Source organism: Rana temporaria, chromosome 1 (genome assembly GCF_905171775.1).
Source record: "Rana temporaria chromosome 1, aRanTem1.1, whole genome shotgun sequence".
Taxonomy (NCBI): domain Eukaryota; kingdom Metazoa; phylum Chordata; class Amphibia; order Anura; family Ranidae; genus Rana; species Rana temporaria.
The window spans coordinates 529,877,693-529,890,178 of record NC_053489.1 but is presented as its reverse complement, the minus strand read 5'-3'; positions in this window follow the sequence as shown (position 1 = coordinate 529,890,178).

The following is a 12,486-nucleotide window of genomic DNA, read 5'->3' as shown; positions in this document are numbered from 1 at the left end:
TAAATTTGGCACCCCCTTTTTTTTTTAACATGTAATAAGGGGCTATTAAGTTCCCTTCTTAAATGTATCTCGAATAATTTTAAAGGTGTATTTCTTTTTGTGAAACACGAAATAAGGAGCTATTAAGTGTCATGAAATAATGAGCTAATAAGTGATTTTTTTTAATATATATATATATATATATATATATATATATATATATATATATATATATAGACGATGAGAGCCTTAGCAAATGGAATGTACACACAGCAGATGTCTTTTCTGGTGCTTTTATTTTACCCAACACGGTAAAACTTGAGGTAGATAGCAAAGAAGGATGAGGAGAAGAAATAGCAGATTCAGGCTTAACGATACAGAAACAGTCCTGCTTCCAACGATACTTTACTTTCGTCGCCACTCCAGCCGTGGGTATAGTGTACCTGGACAGGCCTCTCACACCGACCTGGCAGCCAGAGTATCACTCTGAACTTTGAGGGAAAAGATCTTTGCCACAGACCCTCCCTAGAACTTAGATCATGGAGACAATCCTCCTTGGTAGAATCTGTGTTAGAATTGCCTTCAGGTAGTATTTTCAATCAGGTTACCGACTGACAGGTTGCTGACATCCAACCTCTCAGTGTCCAGTTACCTTGATCCCCGATAGATTGTCTAGGCCCTGTTGGATCACCAGCCTCTCTTGGCTCTCCTCAGATGGACTCCCCAACGAACAGTTATCTTGCTTGGGATCTTCTCAGAATTGGGGACCCATTCGAATACTGGGGCCCCGCCACATCTTTAAATGTTCCAGACCAACATGGTCCCGGAACCAGGAACACCGTGTGGCACGCGCACCCCGGCCTGGTGGGCCATCTCGCCGGGGGCCGTGATGTGTGGTCACCCTAAAGGTGGGTGCCACCTCCGGAAAAGAACCCCGCCTCAATGGCGTCTGCTCCAGAAGTACCCTCCCCCAGCATGCCCCGCGAGAGAAACTCCCTCCCGATTGACTGCTGGCAAGAGACACCCCAGATGGGACTCCACTTGCGCCACCTTTCGCCCCGGGGTGGTATGACACCCCAGCAACCACAGAATGGACCCGCAGCACAGCCCAGCTGAAACAGAGACCCTTTGTAAAATTGCAATCAGAATCAGAGTCAACTACACTCTGATTATCCCTTAACTTTTAATAGCACCGGTACTTGGAAGTACACAGGCGCTACATGTAGGTAGAAACACTTACATTATAAGATAAAAACAGAGCTGATCAGATATAAGCGGCAACAGTGGGGTCTCCACGTTTTTTGCTATTGTTATCTTGTGTGTTGAAATTTGTTACAATAAAGGAAAAAAGTGATTATAAAAAAGAAATAAAAACTGAGTTAAACGTGCACCTACGCACTCAAATATACAGTGTTTAACATGCAGTAACACACTTAAATTTACATTGTTAAACGTGCAGTAACGCACGGAATTATACAGCGTTAAACATGCAGTAAAGCACTAAAATGTACTGCCTTAAACGTACAGTAACACACTAAAATATACTTCGTTAAACGTGCACTAATGCACTGAACATGCAGTAACGCACTGAAATATATAGCGCTAGACGTGCAATAACGCAATCAATTATACTTTGTTAAACATACACTAACGCACTGAATTATACAGTGTTAAACGTGCCGGAATGCACTGAAATGTACTGCTTTAAACGTGCATTAACACCCTGAAATATACTGCATTAACTGTGCAGTAACGTACTGAAATATACTGAGTTAAATGTGCAGTAATGCACTGAAATATACTGCAATAAATGTGCAGCAACGCACTGAAATATACTGCGTTAAATGTGCAGTAATGCACTGAAATATACTGCGTTAAACAAACAGTCAACGCACTGAAATATACTGCATTAAACACGCAGTTAACACACTGAAATATACTGCAGGAAACCTGCCCATACAAAATAAACTGACACTAAATTAAAAATTTATGGTCAAACTACACTCATGCTGCACTCGATTCACACTAATGCACTCGATGCACTCGATTCACACTAAACTGATATTCTACACTGACAATAGAATGGCACTGAACAGAGCCCTGTTTTCTCTCCATGCCAATATCACACTGCAAATGGCTACTATGGGAAGAATATTGTTATAGTGTGGGGCAGGACTAACAGCAATGAGCAATGATTGGATAGAGTCATCATTAATTTCTCCAAACGTGGCTCTGACAATGCTCTGTGCCCTGATTGTGCAAAGATTTCATTGCTTCAGTGCAGCGACGCAGTGCATTGTAGTCATTCGGCGGGCCAAACAAACGGTCCAACATCCCGATAATTTAGGTGTTCGAATGGGTACACAGCCAGTACTCAGCCCGAACTCATGCTTGAGCCAAACCGTTCACCTAACTCTCGTCAGGAGTGAACAGGGTATTTAGGGTATAGGAACCCTTGCAGAAATAGATTTTTCCCCTAACAACTCACAGACTGTTAAGTGCTCTTTAAAAGATTTAAACTGGCCATAGATGAATAAAACAAATTCTGGTTCAGCAAGGATTGGTCGAATTTCGATTCAGCTATTGCCATTTCCATTCATTAAAAGTTGATCAACTTCTCACAAACGGGCTTGTTGGAAAAATGTCCCCTGTGTTAGAATACAAAAGCACATTCCTCTATCCACCTCCCGTGTGAATGGGTGAATCTATTCGTTTATGTTGATCTTCTAATGGCTGATAAAAAAAACTGATCTGTGCATACCCAGCTTTATCCCATAGAACCTACCACCACATCTCCCTAATTTTCTTCTTGATTGTATGTATCTCTGCTGCAAGCAGGATAGTAGGAGGTGATGCAGTGACTGAGAGATGTAGAAAGCTGTGAACACGTGATAAAATGGACACCATGGGAACCAAATTAGTTTGGCACTAACCTTGCCAAGCCACACAGTGAGTTAATGCAAAGTGTGATAAATGTGGTGGTTTTCATATATACTGTAATGCCGCCTACACAGGATCGGAAATTCCGACAACAAATGTTCGATGTGAGCTTTTTGTCAGAAAAATTTGAGAGCTGGTTCTCAATTTTCCCGACAGCAAAAGTTCTTGTCGGTAATTACAATTGTCTGTATGCAATTCCGACGCACAAAAATCCTACGCATGCTCAGAATCATTGAACTTAATTTTTCTCGGCTCGCCGTAGTGTTATACATAACCGCGTTCTTCACGTTCGGAATTTCCGACAACATTTGTGTGACCGTGTGTATGCAAGATAAATTTGAGCCAAAATTCCGTTGGAAAAAAGTCCACGGTTTTGTTGTCGGAATTACCGATCGTGTGTACGCAGCTCAAAAAATGTGGCATAGTTTTAGTGTGCTTTGAAAGACCCTTTTATACAGACTGAAAAATGTTGATGCTTCTGTCTGTTCCAGTGACATTGTCAATACTACTTAGATGATCTAATGTGATATTCATTTAGGAAATCTAAAGCATTTTTCTTGATCTGTGAACATCTAGTTTAGAACAAAGACTTGATTTGAAGGCAAATAGAGGAATAATTGCAGGGTAATCTCATTGGAAATGACTGTAACTAAATTATTTGTAACAAGCATAATGCTTCCTAATAAAATCTCTCTTCATTACTTTGTAATCACAGGGAACCTAATTTAATGTCTTGGGCTTTTTTGTAGTTGATGCCCTTTTGTTATATATTTTATAGACGATACAAGTACATTTTAAAGAAGCCAGCTCAAGGTAAAGAGATCTCAAGCAATAGAGTATATAAGCTTGCAAACATATAAAGGCTCCAGTCATATAGTTTCCCAAGGCTTGTGAAATACCCGTCAAAGCTTACATAAGCATCTAGTCTACAGAGCTACAGATAGAACTTGCATTAGGGTATGTGTTTAGTATTTCCAGGCTGGAGCTGAAGGGGTTTTAAAGGGTTTTCAGAACGATGTTCTATGCTTTTAAATGCCTTAAAATTAGGGCTGTGCAAATTAACTTTTAATTAATCGATTAATCTTTAATTTTTTTGATCGATCAAAATTTTTTTGATCGATTAAAATTCTTTTGATTGGTACTCACCTCTCCGCCGGCTTCTGGGCCTTCAGGGAGTTCCGTCGGAGATCCAGTAACGTCACGGACACCGGCGGGGCTTGCCGTGTCCATCTGAAGGGCTCCTTTGCTGTGCCTTCTTATCTGCATGCCCTCACTATCTGCCACACGCAAGGGCTGTTACACTTCCCTCTATCACTTCCCTCTAACACTTCCCTATATCAACCTGGGATTCTACAACCATCCACTGGGAGTTGTGATAGTTCCCTTCATGGGACATCTACATGCCGACGGACTGATCTTAACCCCTCCTCGTCTGGATTCAGCAGTGGTATCGTTGTACACATTTTTATACCAGTATCATACTTAGCTACATGTTTTTATGACTGCTTTTGCTACCGTTTGGTATTACTCGCACCATTTTTACAGTTTATGTAGCTACATCGATTTTATCTCCAGTGCAATATTGATTTTGTTACTTACTTGAAGACTATAAAAGTTTTAATGCTATTCCCATCGAGCGCTGCCTTTGTGTGTTTTTTGTATCCTGCTATCCATTTTTCCAGTTGTTGGTAGCTGCACTGGGAATCGGCCTGCAAGGAGATCAGCTAAAAGTAGTTGGATCTGTATGCGCGTTGTAATTACTCGAAATTAGTTGATTAATCGATTAAAAAAAAAAACGAACAGAACAGAAAAATTTTGATCAGTAACAGCCCTACCTAAAATATTTACTGAATGTGAAGCTCTTCACATTGCTTTTTATATGTTAATAAGAAAAATTGTGCACTTGGCCTGAACAATCTATGCAATACTTGAAGTAATTAGAGATATTACTTACTTTTTTTTTTAGGGGACATTTGCACTCATGAGATATTAGATGATCATGCTGCTTCCCTGTGCAAGAATGAGGAATTAATTTTTACATGAGCATGGACTGGATTTGCAGTGGCAACATTCTTTTACCCACCTGGCTTTTATCTCACAGCAGCCTGGACAAATGAGATTGAGTACAAGACCTTTCGGAGGGGGGAAGGGAAGCGGTTTTGAAAATGAAAGTGGTAACTTAAAGAGGAGTTCCGTCCGCCCTTTAAAAATGAAACGTCAGCAGCTACACACACTGTAGATGCTGACTTTTAACATTAGGACACTTACTTGTCCTGGAGTCCAGCGATGTCGGCACCGCAACCAAGGTTTACAACGGCTGCCACCGCCATTGCTGGTAAGGGAGCATGGCAGTGTAGCCTTTCGGCTTAATGGCCGGGTCCCTACTGCACATGCACAAAGCGCGCTGCCCTCTCTCACTGACCTGGCAGAAGGGGAGAAAGGAGGGAGGAGGAGGGGGGCCGAGCTGCTGACGTACTTTGCTGCAGCCCGATCTCCCGGAAGTGGAGACAGGGTACCTGTAAAAAACAGGAACCCACTCCCCCCCCAAAATGTGGCAGGGGGGATGAAGGAATCGGATAAGCGGAAGTTCAACTTTTGGGTAGAACTCCGCTTTAAACACTTCATCTCTGGAAGATTTATCCCCCTTCATGACCAGGCCATTTTTGTGATACAGCACTGCATTACTTCAACTGACAATTGAGCGGTCATACAACACTGTACCCAAATAAAATGTATGTGGTTAAAGAATAAATATACTAAACTATAGTATAGTTATCCTTGTTGTTTGGCATGTGATTAGGTATGAGAATTAAATGCAGATTCACTGGCTAAGGGAACTTTCCAATAATTTAGTAAGTCAGCCATATTAACTCATGCTGGAAATAAGTGGAAGGGATTCTTATAGCTGTGATGTACACCACGATCGGTTCATCCGATGAAAACGGACCGATGGATTTTTTCATCAGATATCCGATGAAGCTGACTTTCATCAGTCTTGCCTAAACACCATCAGTTAAAAATCCGATCATGTCCAACGCGGTGACGTAAAACACGACGACGTGCAGAGAAAAATAAAGTTCAATGCTTCCGAGCATGCGTCCACTTGATTCTGAGCATGCATGGATTTTTGACCAATAGATTTCCCCACAGACGATCATTTTTTTCTATCGGTTTTTTAACCATCAGAAAATTTTAAAGCAGGTTCTATTTTTTTTCGACGATGGGAAAAAAACGATGGGGCCCACACACGATCGGTTCGTCCGATGAAAACGGTCCATCGGACTGTTTTCATCAGATGAACAGATCTTGTGTACAGGGCATTACAGTTATTAAAAGTGAAAGTGTAAATTATTTCTCTTGAAATATGTTTATTCTCTGAGCATGGCACACATTTAGAAAATTGAGAATGAATGGTTCAATCAGCATGAACCAAATGGTTTACATTAATACTAACTTCCAGATAAAAATTAACTCACAGGACAAGAAAAATGTGGTCACACACCAGATTGAAACTTAAAGGGGTTGTAGAGGTTTGTTTTTTTATTTTCTAAATAGGTTCCTTTAAGCTAGTGCATTGTTGGTTCACTTACTGTACCCTTTGCTTTGATTTCCCCTCTAAATGTTTTTTTTTCTTTGTCTGAATTTCTCACTTCCTGATCCTCCTCAGTAAGCTGTTCTGGCTGACTAACCCCCAGCCTGAACAGCTCAGATGATGGTGGAAAGCTTACTGAGGAGAAACAGGAAGTGAGACATTTTGACAAAGAAAAAAAATGTTTAGAAGGGAAATCGAAGGAAAAGGTAAGTGAATCAACAATGCACTAGCTTAAAGCGGAGGTTCACCTGCAAATTTTTTTTTATAAGCCAGCAGCTACAAATACAGCAGCTGTTGACTTTTAAAAAAGTAACACTTACCTGTCCGGCGCTTCCGACGAAGCCAAGCGGTAGCTCGGCTTTCCCCGCCGCCATCTTCGGGAAGTGAATCGCTGCGGCTTCACTGCCCGGTTCCCTACTGCGCATGCGCGAGTCGCGCTGTGCAGTTTCACTGGTCCCCGTTGTGTTCTGGGAGCCGAGTGTTTACCAGAACACAACGAGGGGGTTTGCGCAGGGGGGGGCGGACTCTCACGGGAGCCTATACCCGGAAGTGGTGCAAATACCTGTTTTATACAGGTATCTGCATCCCCTCCCCCCTGAAAGGTGTCAAATGTGACACCGACGGGGGGGTTCCAAAAAGCGGAGGTTCACTTTTGGGTGAACCTCCGCTTTAAAGGAACTAATTTAGAAAAACAAACCTTTACAACCCCTTTAAAAGAAATGTCAAAGAGTGAAATAAAAAAGTAGATAGAGGATGTGGCCTTATGCCCATTTAGCATTTGAACAGGAATCCATATTGACCCATAAACGGATCAGTTATTTGCATAGTTAAAGAGTAACTCTGGGAGACCAGTGGTCAGGTGCATTGCTTTAGAGAATCATGGCTAAGGCTGCATTCACACCTGAGCGTTTTGTCGCCTGAAGCGCGACGCTCAAAAACGCTAGAGGGGAAAAAATACATTATTCCCAATGGAGATGGTTCGCGCGAATCGGGCGGTTTGGGCGTTTTTGAGCGTTTCTATTTCCCATAGAAAGTAATGGAAACGCTCAATTCAAGCGACTAGCGCGACAACGAGCGTTTGCTACGGGCGTTTTGTCGCTTTGATCAATAGAACATTTCACCCAGGCAGAAGATAAAAAAAATCTACCAACACAGCAACAAGTGATGAAAAGATGATCATTTTTCCTATTGGCTAAAATAAAAAATGTCGAAGTACAAAAACGTCGGACGACGCTGTACGCAAACAAGCATGAATACGCCCGGAAAAAAAAACGCCGGAAAAAAACGACTGAACGACCTACGCTCAAGTGTGAATGCAGCCTTAGAATGCACTGTGCAACATGCATCCTAAGACCAGCAACATCCCGCTGAGTTTGCGTGTTTGTCTAATGGGCAAACAGGCGATGTTTGGGCCCAACTTATACTGAGTCCGAACTGCTCGTCCAACACTAGTCACCAGTATAGTCTTCCTGCAGCTGATCTTTTCACCATTACTGACTTACCATGCCTTTTCCTGCATGGTGTCTCTGTGTGGAGGCAGCTATGTTGGTAGAGGTAGGATTTTGTTCTTTATGCCAGAGCCTCAAGAAAGGAGAACAGTGAGAACACCAAATCTCATGAGACAGGCAATCAGAGGCAGCAGTGCCTTAATTTCACTCTGCAGGTATACAACCATGAGGCTGTATGCACGGGAGTTCCTAGATACTGAGGGCCAGATCCACAGTGAGAGTACGCCGGCGTATCTACTGATACGCCGGCGTACTTTCAAATTTCCCGCGTCGTATCTTTAGTTTGAATCCTCAAACCAAGATACGACGGTATCTGGGTTCGATCTGACAGGCGTACGGCTTTGTACGCCTTCGGATCGTAGATGCAATACTTCGGCATCCGCTGGGTAGAGTTTGCGTTGTTTTCTGCGTCGGGTATGCAAATTAGCTATTTCCGACGATCCACGAACGTATGCGCGGCCATCGCTTACGTCGTCTCTAGTCGGCTTTTTCCGGCGTATAGTTAAAGCTGGTATTTTGCGGCATATAGTTAGACTTGCCATGTTAAGTATGGCCGTCGTTCCCGCGTCGAAATTAGAATTTTTTTTTTTGTAAGTCGTCCGTGAATAGGGATGGACGTAAGTCACGTCTAAGTTAAAAAAATTACATCCTTTAGACGTCATTTCGCGCAATGCACGGCGGGAAATTTCAAAACGGAGCATGGGCAGTTCATTCAGCGCGGGGACGCGCTTCATTTAAATGAAACACGCCCCCTCATCGCCGATTTGAATTCCACCGCCAGAAATACACTACGCCGCCATAACTTACGGCGCAAAATCTTTGAGGATTTGAAAGAACGCCAGGTAAGGTACGGCGGCGTAGCGTATCTCTGCGGGTGGAGATCTGTGTGGATCTGCCCCTGAAAGTGCACTGAGGTTTTTCAGGAAGAATTCCAGACAAAAGCTAGACTTTCAGGGTGCTGCTTACACACAATTAACATTTTAATATGTGCCTAACGACAGCCAATTTTCACAATTTAAATTCAGTTCCAATGTGAAAAATGTTGCTAGACTGAAAAAATACAGAACTATCATGCTAAGTAATGAGGCAGAGAAATCATACTTATCTTGGAAATGCAGTATCCCAGTTCAATGGATCCACTCAGAGTAACATAGCCCTGCCTGCACTGCTGTATGTGGGGCTAGTTAGCACCCGATTTTTTACCCCAAAATATTCACAGAAGGGGCTCCCTGACTTATCAGAGCTTATCAGAGGCTGAACCTGAGCAGAAAACCACCAAAGGTGCAGGTAAGGGTTTCTTCTCTTCATACTGGCTGTGAGTTCCATGAGGACAAAAAAGGAATGGACTATTGTGTGGGTGTTGACTTTTTATAGCTATGCACTGGTCCTGTAGGCGTAAGTAGGTGGGGCTACTATCACATGTATGCTGCCATGGAGGCACCAGGAAATCCCAATTTCAGTTAGGCTGTTAATTAAGCGCTTAGTAGATTGGACACTGAAAAGGACATCTTCCTCTACCGGAAAGCAGATGCACTTGTAAATGTAGACTAAAGGAGGGCACATTCACACTGGACAGTTACGATATTAAACCCAAAAGCAATCATTTATTATATTGCAGTTTGTCGATTCTTATGCCGCATACACACGATCATTTTTCAGCATGAAAAAAAACGAAGTTTTTCGGCATGTAGAAAAAACAAAGTTTTTCCAACTTCATCATTAAAAGGACGTTGCCCACTCACCATCGTTTTTTAAAAATGCTCTAGCAAAGCGCGGTGACGTACAACACGTACAACGGCACTATAAAGGGGAAGTTCCATTTGGATAACGCCACCCTTGGGGCTGCTTTAGCCCCCTTTCACACTTGTACAACTTCAAAGTCGCGTGATTTTACCGCGATTTTACCGCGATTTTGCCGCGATTCGCGGCCGCGATTTCAATGAATGCCTGTGTAAGTGGCATCAAAATCGGACCAAAGTAGTGCAAGGACTAGTTTGAAGTAGGCACAACTTAAAGTCGTGCCAGTATGAATGGTAGTCATTGAAAATAATGGAGAATTACTTGTCATACGATTTTGCAGTCCAAAATCGTGGGACAAGTCGTATAAGTGTGTAAGGGGACTTAGCCGATTCTGTGTTAGTAAAAGACGATGTCTGTTACAGCGTGATAAATGTGCTTACTCCATTATGAACGGTAGTTTTACCAGAACGAGCGCTCCCATCTCATAACTTGCTTCTGAGCATGCGCAGGTTTTTAACGTCGTTTTAGCCCACACACGACCATTTTCTACAACCCGAAAAATGACATAGTTTAAAACGTTGTTAAAAAATGCAGCATGTTCGGAAAAAAAAATTGGCGTTTTTCAGAAGCCGAAAAATTATGTGAAGCCCACACACGATCATTTTAAATTACATTTTTTTTAAACAACGTTTTTTTCATGCCAAAAAACGACCATGTGTACGCGGCATAAGATGTAATGGCTACATTTGTTTTCTTTTTAGTCCTTCTTTCTTCTATTTTCACCTCATAATTCAGCCAGAAAGTCTGTTGCCTTTCAGAAGCACAACAAAAAAAAAAAAAAAACAGTTTGCTGTATCTGATTATAATGTGTGAGCTGTAGTTTGGCTGTAATTTGTTCAGTGTATTTAATTCTGCTAATACATTTAACACTACTCTCCCTCCAGACTAACAATGCTGCTGTCCGCTGTGCCTCCTATGCTCACTCATCCAGAGCTGTGTCTCATTAACACAGGAGGTGTGTTACTGGCCAAATCACCAGGTAAAAACAGAGGGAAGAAAGCCAAAAAAAAAAAAAACTGATGTAGCCGCCACATCTGAATATTAAAAAGCTGAAAAATATTACATTTTTGGTTTTGGGTTTAATATCACTTTAAGAATTTTTCAAGCAATGGCAGATCAATGTGTTTGTTTTTACCTTTCCATTTGACAATCACTGTGCAATAAAATATTAATGATGATAAATTACACAGTTAGGAGTAGCAGAGTACTGCTTTTTATTAAACATACCATTTAACAGAAGTATTTATAAAAGCAATCACAGCAGATGAAATGTCACATAAAATTAAAGTATATTTATTTTTGTTATGTATAAAGGATACAAAAAAGAAAATATATATGTCTAACATAACTTGAACAGGAAATGTCAAGGCACAAGGACTTATTTAGCAATTCCCTAAATATAATGCATGTGATATTTTTCATTACTATGCATTATTTGCTCATTTTAAAGTTTGCATTTCTTTTATTTACTTAAGATTTTACTGCATCAACTGTATTTACCACTTACTATCTGTTCTACTATCAATTTCTAAAGTATTCTATATGTAAATGTGAATGAAGATCATCTCATGGCTTTTTTTCAGTCCTAAAAATATTGTTACTGCGAGCCAAAAGGTAATTTGTGAGAAATACAGTAATGTGAAATGAATATATAAATGCAAAAATAAATCTCCCCAATTGGACACTGTGGGCTAGATTCAGATAGGTTAGCGGATCTTTAGATCCGCGTAACCTATCTGATTTACGTTACGCCGCCGCAATTTTTTGAGGCAAGTGCTTTATTCAGAAAGCACTTGCCTCTAAAGTTGCGGCGGCGTATCATAAATCCCCCGGCGGAATTCAAATTCCGCGGCTAGGGGGCGTGTACAATTTAAATCAGGCGTGTCCCCGTGCCGATTGAACAGCGCATGCGCCGTGCGCAAATTTTCCCAGCGTGCATTGCTCCAAATGACGTCGCAAGGACGTCATTGGTTTCGACGTTAACGTAAATTACGTCCGGCCATATTCGCGAACGACTTACGCAAACGACGTAAAAAAATTCAAAACTCGGCGCGGGAACGACGGCCATACTTAACATAGGATACGCCGCACTTACCCCTCCTATAGCAGGGGTAACTTTCCGCCGGAAAAAGCCGAACGCAAACGACGTAAAAAAAAAGCGCCGGGCGGTCGTTCGTTTCTGAATCAGCGTAAATGCTCATTTGCATATTCAACATGTAAAAGATACGGAAGCGCCACCTAGCGGCCGGCCTGGAATTGCAGCCTATGATCCGACGGTGTAAGTCACTTACACCTGTCGGATCTTAGGGATATCTATGCGTAACCTGATTCTATGAATCAGGCGCATAGATATGACGGCCGGACTCAGAGATACGACATCGTATCTTCTTTCTGAATCCGGCCCAGAGACTGCAAAAAAAAATAAAAAATTGTCATCGAGTTTAATTATACTCTTTTCTATAAAAAAATAATTCTAATATTTAGCAGGTAAAAAAACAACAGATTAAACAAATGGACAAATGTCCAAAATATTAAAACATTTTGACCCGAAACCATTATAGTTTCTTTTTAACCTCTAAGGCCTCGTACACACGACCGGATCTATCCGCTGGGATTGATCCGCAGATCAGTTCCAGCAGATAGATCCGGTCGTGTGTAGGCCCGAGC